The 15,542-nt window shown below is 40.3% G+C and overlaps 1 protein-coding gene across 5 annotated transcripts in view; it reads right to left on the bottom strand.

Annotated features, from left to right (window-relative positions):
- Nucleotides 1-15,542, bottom strand: part of Nfia (nuclear factor I A) — a 378,241-nt gene that overhangs the window by 110,716 nt on the left and 251,983 nt on the right. The window lies entirely within an intron of this gene.

Here is a 15,542-nt window from a genome sequence, read left to right as displayed (position 1 = left end):
TCCCATCATATCTAGCTTGTTTGTTGAGATAGGGTCTTGGTAAGTTTTTGCCTAGATTGGCCTTGAACTTGAAACTTTCTGAGCTCTACTTCCCAAGTATTTTTTAATCTACTCAGTCTCTGCTGCCTGCAACATGATGGGTGCTTCCTTTCACTTTTGACATTCAGATATTTTCCACCTTGGGAGTGACAGCCCCAAATGATAATCTTGGGGGATAGGTGTTCCAGTCTTGGGGCTTGAACTCAGGGCCTGGATGCTATTCCTAAACTTTTTTGCTAAAGGCTAGTGCCCTACCACTTGAGCAACAGCTCCTCTTCTGGCTTTTTTGTTAGTTAATTAGAGATAGGAGCCTAATATTTTCCTGCCTGGGTTGGCTTCAAGCCATGATCTTCAGGAACCAACTCCCTGAGTAGTTAGGATTATAGGTGTGAGCCACTGATGCCTGGCCCAAACCATAGTTGTTTTTGGTTGTTTGTTTAAATAAATGAAGGCTCGCTGGATCATGGCATATGCCTTCATTACATATTCTCTATGGCTGCTGTCCATTATACCATCAGAACAACTCTAAGAGGCCATGTGCTCTACAAAGCTGAAAATATTTCTTATCTGGTCCTTTATAGAATTTACCAACCTCTGATTCGATTTGGTAATATGTTATTTTCAGAGCTGTTACTCTCTGAGATTTGATTTCTTTATATTAATTATGTTCTTGAGATGTCTATATTATGTCTGTATAGATGCCTTATCTATGGTAGTTTAACAAATATTTTTTAATGAGTAACATCTGCCAATCTTATTTTAAAACCACATAGAATTAAGAGTTGAGACTACACTAGTGCAAGTAATCTGATTTTTGAGAGATTATGAAAAAGGAAGAACATGCATATATATACTGTATACTGTATACTATATATATACTTGTATACTGTAAAGCTATTCCCATACAGGTACATATATAAACAAATGAAATACATGTTGTTAATAACCACTGGAAGAAAGAACAATTGGGAACCTCAAGAACCAGGAATTTTCATTCAAGAACAGAAAGTCAGTTTACAAGCCTTCTATAGAGCTATTCCTAAATGGATATGGCATTAGGAGTGACTTTCTGGCCCAGCTGGGGAGTGAGAGATTCAAGAGGATCCAAGGGCATGGTGAACTGTGATATCTACACAGGAAGATGGAAGGATGGGAAGGTATACATAATTGAGGGGAAAGGAGGGCTTCTAGGTAGAAGAAGCAGCATAAAGGTGGGAGAATAGAACACTTCTGACAGCCTGATGCAATACAGTGTCTAAGTCACATCATGAAGGATCTAGTAGAGTCCTGTAAGGAGTATGGATTTGAATCTAGCATATCTCAATTTTCTAAGCTCTTGAAGCATTTATACTCCACTGGGATTATATTGCCAACCTCTGATATAATCCCCAATACTAGGAGGCCTTCAGAAGACACTGGTCAAATGCAACTGGCTGCCACATTGAGTTTTATTCACTAACCAAGGGAGAGTCAGCAACCTATGGGAATGCCATCATCAAATTTGCATTTATAAGGTAAAAGAGTATTCTTGAGGGCAGGCCTGGGACAGAGAGGGATGATAGAATAAAAAAGCCAGATATCAGTATAATCTATTGAATAGGGTAAATTAAGGAAGGGGTCTAAATGCAAAGGATAGGAAGGAGGCTCCAGAGGTAAGTCATTTAGAAGTTATAGTCAAGTGAATGTGTTAACTAGTGACTGGCAATAATGGGACTAACTATTCCCGGAACAGTTCGTTGGGAAATTACATGAACTGTGATGCCATTAGGAACTATGGGAACAGAGGCTACGAAGGAATACAATGATCTATAAGACTAAATGCTGAGTTGTCTGATTAAGAGCAATGACTGAGCCATAATAATAGCTATCATTACATAAAACAGTCACTATCAAGTGGAAAACACTGAAATTCTCATATAATTTTTTTGTATCAATACTGAGGCTTGAACTCAGGGCCGTGGGTTCTCGGCAATATATAGCTTTTGAAATCAACTCTGTCTCTCAGTGCCAGGCTGTTTTTGAAATCAAACCTCTTTCTCAGTAAGAGTGGAGGCAGGGTCTTTAGTTCAAAATCAAATGTTAGACTTAACAGTAAGTGTATAAAGAATTCTACTTAAAGATGTTGCTAGTCATACCTAGATTTTTATATTAAATTTTCTTGCATAATTTTCTGTTTTATGTCATGGTATTTTATATATGAAATAGGCCACTGTGTGTGTGTGTGTGTGTGTGTGTGTGTGTGTGTGTGTATGTGTATATGTGTGTGTGTGTTTGTGAGGAGTGGACTGCTCAAATACAATCCAGGTCAGTGTTCATCATCTTAGTAGCCTGTCATATAACAGCTATTTATTAGTTCTTTGGGCCTCTGGGAACCCAGAGAGTCATGCATTTTGGCAACTTACTAATAACTGTCATTGTATAAAAAACAGTCACTGCTACAAAGTGGAAAACTTTGAAATTCACATTCACTTTTTGAAAATCAAACCCATCCCTCGGTGACAGACTTGAGTGGTAAAGTTCTACATTTAGGCTCCTTCCTCCCTCCCTCCCTCCCTCCCTCCCTCCCTCCCTCCCTCCTTCCCTCCCTCCTTCCCTCCCTTCCTTCTCTTCTTTCTCTCTCGGTTTCTGTCTTTCTTTTCCTCCCTCCCTCCTTCCCTCTCTGTCTGACTTCCTTCTTTCCTTCCTTCCTTGCTTCTTTTCTGTACTAGGGCTCTCACTTGACTTTTTTGATGAAGGCTGGTGCTCTATCACTTGATCCATACCTCCACTTCAAGCCTTTTATTGTTTAATTAGAGAAAATAATATTTTTGGATTTGCCTGCCTGGGCTGGCTTTGATTCTCAGATCTCAGCCTCCTAAGTAGCAAGGATTATAGGCATGAAACCACCAGCATCTGACATACAAGTAGATTCTTTTCACCAATGTCAGAGTAGAGCCGGGCTTCTGCTGCCTCATCGCTGAGCATGGGGAGATGATGGCAGGTCCTTCTTACTAAACTCTTGGAAGGAGAGAGAGAGAGCAAGAGAGAGAAGGCAGCACAGAGCAGAGCTCTGAGACCTCTGCCTAGGCATTTCCACTGGCCACTTCATCAGTGATCTATGCTCAAAACATGTCTGTTCTTTCAGTTAACTGGCAAGGGAGCCAGAATAAAGGAAGAAAAAAAAAATCAATGCATAGATATGGTGCACCCACCTCCCAGACAGGCTGAAAAACATGTAGGTCCCCATAAATGCCTCTTCACTTTGTGAAGCATTTGGTAATACAGCAAGCAGCCCTGAGCATCTCTGCAACCTGGTGGCTCCTGACCAAAGAGCCTATTGCACTTCTTGTGAGCAGCTTCAGAGCTGGGCAAATTGCAATGTGTGTCTCCAACTTTAAGATGTCACTAAACTTTGTGCAGTGTGAATGAATTTCCCAACCTGGTTAAATAACACTAATAAGGCCGACAGTCCTCCTCTGCCTTCTTTATGAAGTCTTCCCAAGGAACATGTGCAGGGCCCACTTCCTGGGTTGGATTTGACTCAGCGATACTGTTAGGATCACAGAAAAAGCCTCACACCTGAGAGTACTTCCTTGGGCCTTCTCAGGGCCTGCCATTTGGAGAACAGGTGAGTCTTTGACAGGTAATGAAGAACTCCCAAGGGAGTCATAGGCAAGCTTTTCTGAGTTTTGAGAGGCACTTTATTTACTATACCTAATTGAAGCTCAAGGTGACCCTCGCAGGAAAGTATATTGTCTAGATGAGGGGCATGAAGCCTCAGACTGAGATTAAATCTCCTTTGATTATAGAAAGACCAATAGGAGAGAATCAATGTAAGGATGTCTGATCTGTGTCTTTCCTACTGTACCACACTGACTCTATCTGGTAATGAACTTTCCTTAAATAGTGAGAAAAGAAAAAGACATATGGCATCACTGTTCCCAGAAGGTTTAAAGCCTAAGTGGAACATTAGAGTAATACCTGCAGTTATAATGTGTTGCTGAATGTGCTAAATCTCACAGGGGATGTGCAAAGGATTTGTTGGGAAAGTTTAGAGGAGCTACAGATCCCACTGGCTTGTAAGATCAAAGCAGGCTGATTGATACAGGATGAGCAGGTACTAACACTGGACGATGCCCAGGTTTAGAGGCAAAGGAGCTAGGAGAGCACCTTCCTATGTTTGGGAAGTAGAGTAAGTGATGGGGGTGGGGGACCCAGGGTAGTTTGTGAACATGGCAGTTTGTAGTAGTGGTTGAATCTGAAGCATATTCACCTGACAGCCTACAGAATGGGAATTTTTTTTTTTTTTTGGCCAGCTATACATCAGAGAGTGGCCTAATATCCAGAATACATAGAGAGCTTAAGAGACTCAATCCTTAAAGAACCAACAACCCAATTAATAAATGGGCAAATGAGTTAAATAGAAACTTCTCAGAAAAGGAAGTAAAAATGGCCAAGAGATACATGAAGAGATGCCCAACATGGCCACAAAGGAAATGCAAATCACAGCAACAATGAGTTTCCATCTCACCCCAGTTAGAATGGCCAGCATTCAGAATACAAACAACAGATGCTCCTGTAGATGTGGGGGAAAGGAAACCTAATGCACTATTGTTGGGAATGTAAACTTGTTCAACTACTCTGAAGATTACTCAAAATATGAAACAGAACTTCCTGTGATCCCAAAATACCACTCAGGAATTTACCCAAAAGATTACAAATCAGGACACAGTAGAGCCACTTGACCAATTACGTTACTATGTTCATTGTAGCACTATTCATTACAGGCAAGGTATGGAATCATCCCAGACACACACACACACACACACACACACACACACACAGTAATTTTACTCATCCACTAGAAAGAATAATGTTACATCATTTGCAAAAAATAAATAAATAAATGGACTTGGGAAAACTTGTTAAGTGAAACAAGTCAGGCCTAAGAGATAAAGGATACATGTTCTCTCTCATATGTGTAAGTTAGGGCTAATTTATAAATGTACAAGTAAGCACATACAGGGTTGTTTGCAAGTATGCACAGATGTATTAACTGAAGTATGGTATTTGCAGGGAAGAATTCAAATGGTGTAATTCCTTAGAAAACTGAACTCACAGTCCAATGAAATGAATACCAAAAAACTGGCACTTGCAAAGTGTGTGTGTAGGAAGCCAGGGAGAGGAGGATAGAAGAATTAAGATAGGAAGGGCAACGGAATACAGACATAAAATTCAATGCATATCCTGTGAAAAAGTAAGCAAATTGGGGGTGGGAGTGATTGGAATGGATGGAGGAAAATGATGAAAGGGGACATCAATCAAGATGCATTGTCCTTATGAACTGATTTGATGTACGGTAAAGTCCTTTGTAAACTACTTAAAGATAATCAAAATATAATTTAAAAAGAAAATTTAAGAACAGAATACATGAGAGAAGGCTAACTATCAGAGGTGGGGAAAAGTGATGGAGGAGTCCCAGTCAGAGACCGGAAGTTTGGACGAGGCTCTGGAGGAAGGAAACAGAAGTCTGCAGTGGCTGACATACCCTCCAAGATAGCGATAGGTCTGAGAGACTCATTTTCAATTGTCCACTCAGAAAGGATATACAAAAATGAAAGGGAATACTCTTCTAACAAATACAGATTATCAGTAAGGTGTGTAATGTGTTTTTTAGCTAATAATGGTATTGAGTTCTTTTTTCTGCAAATTAGGAAACTCATAAGTTGTCAAGGGTTAAACGGCTTGTCCAGCAGCTACCTTGTTCTGAATATCACGTTAGGCTTCTAAGGCTGGAGACTTAACTGAGATTCTAGATCCCCTGCAAGTTAAACTCAGATGTTAAGGAGAGACTGGACCAACGATAGCATTTCTTTCCTCTTCCCTATACCGTCAAACCTGATGTTGCACCAGTATCTTTAATGGCAGGCATTATTATCTTTAAGTGTGTCACATTTACATGTGAGACCCACTCCAACTAGACAGAGCTGCATTTTGAAGACAACAAAGACAACTAGCCAGGGAATAGGGAGATTGTCTAAGATGCCAACCTTGCCAATAACCCCATGAAACTTGATTTTGTCATTACATTTTCTTGGTCTCATAATTCTAATGATAATTATAATAAACATGCAAAACCAACACCCCTACTACTCATTACTATCCTGACATCACAAGTGATTCTTATACAGGCCAAGTGCTGGACTAAAAGCTCCAGACTGTCATTCCACTTAATCTTCAACACCACTAGGAAGAAAATGAGGCACAAAGAAGCGAAACAACTTCCCCGGGTCATGAAGTCAGAGGTCAGACCACAGGACCTTCCATCTCAAGATCCCAGTGCTTCTTTTGTGTTTCTAAACATCTCTTGTGCACAAAATGCTGGTAACCAAGAGAAGCTATGAAAAATGAAACTTGAAATTCTTTTTTACTTTTTCTTGTTGACAGTACTAAAGGGCTGAACTCTAGACCTTGTACTTGCAAGGCAGGTGCTCTACCACTTTAGCCATGCCTCCAGCTCCATTCTCCATTGGTTCTCACTATCCTGCCTAAGCTGGGATTTTCCTACTTGTTCTTCTTGTTGATAGGTGCATGCCAATGTGCTCAGTCATTGTGAGTCCCCTGTAGCTGGGTAACAGGCACACACCATCATCATGCTCAGCCATTGCTTGATATGGAGTGGTTTTGAACTTCGATGCCCAGGCTGCCTTCAAACCATTATCCTCCAATCTCTGTCTCTCAAAGAGCTAGGAAGGAGTATAGGTTTAAGTCACCATGCCAGGCTTGAAACTTAGACTTCTATAAATATGCATAATGTAGTAGTGGAAGAGCTCTTCATTTCTTAAACAATATTGCAATTACTGTAGTCTGAAGTATCTTGTTCCACTAAGAAGTTTTTCTTAAAACATTAATTTTTGGAAATTGAGTCTTCAGATGTTATGTCTAAGTCATGGGCCACCCGCCCCCTTCCCTCTCTTTCCTGTCATGAGTAGACTGTACTCTTTGTGTCATTTATTAACAAATGGTTCGCTATTAAGGAATCATTATAGTGATGTGGGCTATTGGAAGAAAGGGGTTACTTTAGTAGCCAACCCTCTTAATGACCTGCTCTTCTATACACATTAGTAGTTGGAGAATGTTGTGGTTATTGAACTTCTGCCATCCACCAGAGACAATCTGCTCAGGCTTGCATTGTTGGAAAGAGGAGTGTGATGAAAAAAAAAAAAAAACAACTATCCAAATTTCCAAGTTACTCTGCTTGGGAGATTACTGATGCACTGAGTTTACAACTTGTTCAACAGGAATCAGCAGGAAGCATTCATTGAATGACTAGGAGTGTGTCCAGCGTAGTGCTAATGGCACATGTGCTCTGAGAGGCTGCACCCAAAGGGATGCCACACTATGAAGCACTTCCCTGGTGCCAGGCATCATTCCAGATGCCTGAGGAAAAGCAGTCCACAAGAGAATGAAAACCTCACCCCTCACCAGGCACACATTGTACAGATTAACCACCACACACCATCGATTCCTCAAAGCCACATGGCTATGAGCAAACATGGCATAAGGGCCATAGCTCCTTCCTCCCACCCCTCAAAGATGATGAAGATTTAGCACTTGATTTCCAACCTGGAAAAATAACTCTGAAAAATTGAGGATTATTCATTCTTCTTCTCCTCCTCCTCCTCCTCGTCCTCGTCCTCGTCCTCCTCCTCCTCCTCCTCCTCCTCCTCCTCCTCCTCCTCCTCCTCCTCCTCCTCCTCCTCGTCCTCCTCCTCCTCCTCCTCCTTCTCCTCCTCCTCCTTCTCCTCTTCCTCCTTCTCTTCCTCCTCTTCCTTCAGACTTTAGAGGGATCTACAATACTCATGAAGGTTTTGAGAGCTTGTACTTTAAGACTGGCAGGGGCAGGGGGAAAGTGGGGAGTCCCACAACAGCACCGAGTTCCATGGGCTTTGAACAATTTAGTGTTGTTTTGCATTCCAGAGGCAAAGATCTTGTAAGAAAGTCCATGTCACTGGCACAAAAGGAGTGAACATGGGAAAATACTTGTTCTTTTTCTCTATCAAAGGCACAGTTGTACAACGCACAATGCTATGAAAACTCCAGCAAATCTGGACTCATCGTTAGAGGGAATTAACTTGGAAAGTAATTTATGGCAAGAAAATCCAAGTCCTTTGTTATCTTCCTTTTACTGTAATATGCTTCCTGCACGCTGCCAATAAGAAAGGGCTTTTAGAAAGAAAAAAATAATAAGTATGGTAAAATTAACTCATTTTATCAATTTGTGCTCTCTGTCAGAGTTTCCTGACTGTGGCTACGAGGGGCTGTAAACCTGATGAATTTGCATGGAAAAAGAAACGAGTGTAAGTAATTTGGATAAGAGGTAACACGGACATAGGCTGCTATAATTCAGACACCCTGCAGATAGCAGACTGCTGCAGTGTGAGCAGTTATGGGTTAGAAAAATGACCACACTGCAGTCAGTCTGACTTGAATGGAAATCAATCATCAAGGTACTTTCTCTGCAGCTTCTACACCACAGTCTTTAGCAAATCCTTGCCAAGCAGATTTCTGGTCTGTAAACCTTGTGCTGATCTCCCTTTTCCTACCCTTGCTTTCTAAAGGATCTGGCCAAATGCATGCTAGGAGTAGGGCTTTCCAAACAGGAACATAAAAGAAAAGCACTGAACTAAAACTCGGATTTCCCTCTATGTGAAAATGTGCTTGCTGCTATGAAAAGATTTAAGCAATGCTTTTTTTTTTTTTTAAATGAAATGTGGTAGAAGGTGCCAAAAGCCAGCAGACTGGTTTTAACCCATCGAAGGGCATCTGCTAACTTAGACCACCTTGTTCACATGAGTGTGACTTAAGAAATGTGAGTGTGTGTGGTGGTGGGAAAGGTAGAGGGAAGAGGAACTTTTCCTTCTGAAAAAAAAAAGAGTTTCCATTTTATTAAAATAAGGCCTCCAACTTGTCCATGAAGATAATTTCTCTTTGATAGACGGTTTATATGCTGAATTTGTAAACCATGCAAATTATGGCACCTTATTGCCCTAAAAGCAAATTCAGTCTTGGAGGCTGAAAGATGGAGATGTCTGCCCTATGGAAGAAGAATGGATTTCTTCTTATTTCTATGTTCATATTTCTATGGTGGACTGCATCGGTACCAAATGTCTATTGAGTTGAACTAATATTTTCTGAGCTTGTTAATGAAAAAAGTTAAGAATAACTAATATCTACTAACTTTCCATTATGTGCCAGAAAATGTGCTGGGTATTTTATCTGAAATACAGTACATCTTTAGATGGAATATTTAGATGGATGTTTATAGTGTTCCAAGTTTCAAATAAGAATATTAGCTATGAGGTTCAGGATATGCAATTTGGGTGTGAGGATTGAAATTAGGATGACATAGCTAAATAAATACTTACAGGGTAATCTGAATTTAAGTATTTCTTAGACATTGGCCCAAAGAAACAATGATTTTTTTCCCCCAGAAGCCACATTTCTGGTCTCCCTGTCTTTCTTTTGTCATCAATTACTAGGGAGATGAATCCAGTGAGATTCAAATGGAAAAATAATCACCACCCACCATGTAAGTGGTAAAACTTCTATCTGCTCCTCATTGCTGTCACGTCTTTGTCTAGTGGTGAGAGGAGTGGTAGCTCCGGTTGTCTTGGACATGGAGCCTCATATAGTCAAGCAGAGCAGTCATAGAGGGGTGAGCGATGCTGACTGATCTGCATTAGTGGCTTCTGCCTTTGGGACTGAAATTGATTTTCTGCATTTTAGAGCATCATCTCATCTTGGCTTTTGGTTGAGGTCAAATGTGGTGCCCGTTTAGTATACAATATAGCCTCAGCCGTAGGATTCAGTCTTCCCTGACAGAGGATGGATTTGATGGCCTAAGAGGTCTTTTTCACCACAAGGATCTATAAACCGGGAAAGGGCTTCTGCACATATGCTCCTTCACCCAGAGTGCACGGAGACGATCTGACCATTACCTACTAGGAAATTGAGCTATAGCAACAGAGCCCTTTCCCAACTACATATGAATCCAGCTGCCTGCAAAAATAATTGTTTGCAGTATTTTCACCAAGAGCTGTTTAATTTTTTTTCTTCCTCCATCAACTGAGAAATCCTGGGTGTTAATATAGACCCCTATTAATCACATACTGGATTAGTTCTGCTCCTGTATTTCACTTAATGTGTGGCTTTGTTGACTGTGGCCCCTACCCATCTCATCTTAGGCATGCACACAGGGCCACTAGCAATAGCCTTTCTAATCAGCTAAAGGTAGCTGGGAAAACCTATCCCTGACCAAATCTCAGCAATATTTGTGGCCTTAGTATGAGGTAAAGAAAGGATTTCTGTTAGGCTTCTGGAAAGCACAAAGATGTTCCTTAGTGTTACTTATTAGATATTAATATCTGCTCTTAAAAATGAAGCTTACATAAATACAGCAGTAGTTACTAGATACTATGTTGAAGATCAATTATGCAACTTGTGGTTGGGATGGTAGGGAAAAACTGGGAGAGAGCAAGGGAAGGAGTGACATTGTCCAAAAACAAATGCACTCTTTACCTGACTTTTATAAGCGTAAACCTGTTGTAGTCATGTCTATAATAACAATAAAAATGTTAAAGAATGAAGTTAAAAAATGAAACTTACAATCACAGAAAGGCTTACTTAAAAACACATTGTCAAACCTGGTGCCAGTGGCTCATGCCTGTAATTCTAGCTATTCAAGAGGTATGATCTGAGGACTATGGTTTGAAGCCAGCCCAGAGAAGAAAGTTCATGAGACTCTTATCTCCAATTAACACCCAGAAAACTGGAAATGGCACTGTGGCTCAAAGTGGTAGCCTTGAGTGATAAAGCTCAGGGACAGTGCCTAGAACCTAAGTTCAAGCCCACAACAAACAAAAAAAATACACAAACAAAAAATAATACTCAAAAACTCAAAAACATTGTCAGCAACGACTCTAGAACTGTTGTTCATAATTTATAAGCAAGAAAAAAAGGTAAAATTCTGTAGGAAAAAGTCCAACTTGTAAAACTTTGATACAAATAATCCAGGCATGGCTGGCTACTTAAAAAGTTGTTAATGTGTCAGGATTAGACTGAAAATTTTAAAACACCTTGTTACCTATTAGTTAACCAGAACATTGCAGAAATACCAATTGGGACTCAAATCACACAGAAAAAGAATTTTCTGGTTTTCTCTAGCAGCTAGTTTTGGTAAATCCTTAATCTATCAGAATTATTAACAACGAAGAGGGCATTACAATGGTTAAATCATAACTCTAAAATCGGTCATTTTTAATATATACACACATGCATTTGAAAATAAATGTGCTGATGGCGGTCAGTTTAAGTGCAGGCTTGGAGTACTGAGTAGACACAGGACCAAAGCTTTGTTTAATAAGCATCATGGTAGTTATGGTTACTGAGCCTCTTATACATACCAGACACAAAGCAATATCTCATTTAATCCATATAACACTCATGAGAGTCATTACCATTTCTGTACTAAGACTTAGGCTCAGCACACAATTGGGGCAAAATATACATTTTAAATTAAATAAACAACTATAATCTATGAGGAGAATATAGTTAAAAGGGGTTAAATACTTCCCTTAGTTATACAGCTAAGTGGTAGAATTTGGTTAGTATCTCTTTATCCTGAATTATTTTATAGTAATAAAATAGTTTATGATCTTGAATGTGAGTTTTATATTCTACATATAGGAAGTATAATGCATTACTCTGAAAAGGTTAGAAATAGCTGGGGGTAAGCATAAAGCCCTGAGTTCAAACCCCAGTATAGCCAAAAAAGAAAATATTAGAAATAGATGAATGTACAAATAGAGTTTATGACAGCTAGTTACTATGTGCAGATAAGTATTATGCATTTGGCTTCTCCTTAGGCCAAATCTTTGTGCTGGGAGAGTGTATAGTCTGACGAACACAGTAGCATCTTCAGTTGTAACCATAGAACAAAGGCTCCTGAGTCCTGCGTGAGGACTCTCATTGCTATCTCTAACCAGGAAGTAGAATTGTATGACTATAACAGAAAGGACAGGAGCTTCCATATACAGTATGGCTAGAGCATTTGCAAGTGTCATAAGCTCCTTCTTACCCTCATTTAATTTCAGCTGGGACAGTGGTCCACAATACCCCGGACAGGGCACCTGCCCAATACAGGTGCATGCTTATTTCAAATGGTGGCTAAGGACAGTCAGCCTATGGGTGGGGCCATCTCTCACTGTCTGTGGCTCATTTTTTATTGGGCGAGGAGAAGAGAGTTTGACCACTCATACTGAGAGCTAGGACTCAGAGAAAATGGTGTTTGGACAGGTTCTATTATTGCCAGTCCATTTCATTTGCTGCCCACTTCACTGAATAATATTCACCCCAGATACGTCGATGAAAATTACACAACAAAACATTCTTAACAAATTCAATTTCAATATTTATTTTGAAAATTTATTGAGTTACCATAGAGGAAACCTGATAAATTAAGCCACTCCTAAGAGTGTGGCAAAATTTATTATTTCATCTCTTTATAAGGAGTTGATTAAAACTAGAAAATGAAACATTTGCAGTGATATAATCTATTTGGAATAAGATGATTGGAAAAAAAAAACCAAGGCCAATCAACATCTAGTACGATAAAACTTGACAGATTTTCTTTAAAATCTGTTTTTTGGAGATATATATTAGCATTTTTTAAAGGGCTATCAGCCTATTGTCTGCTCTACACCAGACCCTCTAGAAGAGGTGCCACTGACTTCTACAGATATAAAATGTGTGATGTTCATTTTAAAATTACTAGTAGAGCCTGCTATTGACCACCTAATTATGCTGAGTTCCATTTATAAACATAGCTAACCACTAAGTTTATGGAGACTTTTGTGCTGCTTTAATAGGATATTGATCGAGAGCATAGTTTGAGTGGGCTGCCATTGAATTGTGTAATGGCAGATGAAAGGCAAGGTCACCGTAAGTGTTTGTGCTAGGGCTGCAGTCTATTTTTTATTATCATCTTTTTTGTTTTTCCTTTAATGCTCAAGCTCAAATGCTTTCTCTCAAGAGAAGATTTTTTTCCTTAAGAACCTAAAGTATCTTAAAAGTGAATTTCTATGCCATGATCACAATATCATAGTCCTTAACTGAGGATACCACACAGGCCACTTACTCAGGGAAGAAAGTTTTAAATCTATCCCACTTTAATAAGGATATAAAGGAATGTAAATATTTTAAAAGCATCTACAAAGGATCTAAAGAACTTAATGTCTGGAATTTCTTGCCCAAGACCCATTTCTTCACCAGTCCTTCTATGCAAGAATGTTTTGTATTTTCAAGTTGAGGCTTGTTCCTACGGAAGACTTTCATTTTCTTATTGTGCCTGGTGGCCCAGTTTATTCTGTTGTTAGACATTCTACCAGGTCAGGTGTGTCGAAGGCCACCAGCTCCTATAAAATTCCTCCCTAGAAGTCTATGAGCATGGCTAGAAGCACTAGAAGACATACTAAGTACTACAGACTTGAAAAAAGAAGTTTACGAATGAACTGCATTTGGATCTTCGTGCCTGTTCCTCTATGAAACTAGAGTGAGCACACATTTCCAAGGCAGAAAACAGCCACTAGGGTGCCACCTCATGCCAGGCTGAGGCATATGCCTGCTTCCATTCACTGCCACTCTCCATTGACAAACAGCTCCGGGAACCCTGAAGTTCAATCCAGCAGCCAGGCTTTGATGGCAGAGCCAGGACAATTCAGCTGCTGGATTTTAATAGATTCTGCAAGTAGTACAACAGGAACCAAAGCTCAGTCTGGGTAACTGAGAGCAGTTTTCACACCCAAAGACGCTAAGGCTGGCCACAGTGTACTGAGAATCCCAGCTTTTCTAAATTCCAGGGCTGTGAAGTCATCCTTAGCCACGAAGTTTACTTAACCCTTGCAGCCAGCTTGAGTGTACAAACCACTGCTAGAAAATTAGAACTTACCAGGCCAGAGTCACAATGGCCTGTGTATATTAGTGGTTTCCCTTGTTCCCAGGGAAGTATTTAAGGTTTCAGAGTCACTCCACCAACTTCAAGGAAAATAGAGTCAGCACTTTGGAAGGAAATGGGCAGAAGTGGTGGATTTTTAATTTTTTTCTCAAGAGAAAGAATTTTCTACGTTCATATCAAATGGGCCATTTGACAACCTCAGGGCACATACTTAGAGGACAGACACATGGGCACAAAATAAACAAAAGATCAGGTGCTGACAGAGAACCCTCAAAGCCATATCACTTAGCAGCCACAGAGTGGTCTCTGTAGCAACTGAAGGGAAAGAGACCAATCTGAAATCGCCTCTAGTATGCTTTGTTTGAGAATGGAGCATCTTGTAAGGCCATCTCAACAGATGGCTCCTGTCTCCTTCCTCAGAGTATTATGCTAAAACAACTTTAGTGATTTTGAACCACACTATTAGCATGTGGGACCATGTGGGACCCTCTCCTCCCCTCCCCCCCACTTCCCAGCATGGAATACCTCTCTCCTTATCTCTGGCAGAGCATTCAGTGGTCTGTATTTTCTCCTCCCACAGAACAAGGTCATAAATAACTTGAACTACTTTCAGATGGTCGTACAACATGAGGGAAAAGGCAACACTAGAACAAATACAGACTTATTGTTCTTTGCTGGGGAAATGGGGTTCTCCTTTTCTTGCCTTTCACAGGCTGTAGATGACTATATATATTTTTTAAAAAAATGAAAGGGTAGCAGGCAGGAGTCAAAGGTGGCAGGGAAGTTCTGGGTGCTTGCAACCTTCAGCCAATCACCAGGAATCCTGAATCCACTCACTCCATGTGTCTGGCTAATATGATTTAAGGTCAGGCAGCCTGGCTGCCTGATCCTCACCTCTGACTGTGTGACTGGAGGCCAGCAGCTTTTGCTAGAGTTTCTCTGCCATTGCCACCTTGGCAGGAACACTAATATAAACAACAAACTTAGCACATCGTTATTTCCGTGAATCCTCCTGGGGGACTACTGAACTAGCAGCTCTCTACTCTAGCACAGCTAAAAAGGAGGAAAATGAAAAGGCAAAAAACTAGATGGCAACCTGGTGGAAGTAAATATTTACATTGTCAAATTTAAAAACTAAATCTTAAATACATCCTAAGTAGAGAAGGGGGTGGGGGAAATTCAATCTTTCTTTGAGGTCAAGGTCAGCATTACTGATTACTGTGAGAATCCCAGGTCTTGCACATGGCCACGGATTTGGTGTGATTGGGGTGAAGTGGCAGAATAGATGAGTCTGGGAGACAAGGTTAAGAACAAATTTGCAACAAAGAGGAAGGAATTTAGAGACATTAAAAAATATCCAGGTGTAGAAGTGGTGCTATGGCTCAAAGTGGTAGAATGCTAGCTTTGAGCAAAAGAGCTAGTCCCTGAGCTCAAGCCCCATGATTGCCCCCCGCCACCCCCCAAATTTTTTTTTTTTTAGCTGGGTGGCTCATATCTGTAATCCTAGCTA

Source organism: Perognathus longimembris, chromosome 7 (assembly GCF_023159225.1).
Source record: "Perognathus longimembris pacificus isolate PPM17 chromosome 7, ASM2315922v1, whole genome shotgun sequence".
In the NCBI taxonomy this organism is placed as follows: Eukaryota; Metazoa; Chordata; class Mammalia; order Rodentia; family Heteromyidae; genus Perognathus; species Perognathus longimembris.
Note: the sequence above shows the minus strand (reverse complement) of the source record. Positions and strands in the feature narration are given on the sequence as shown.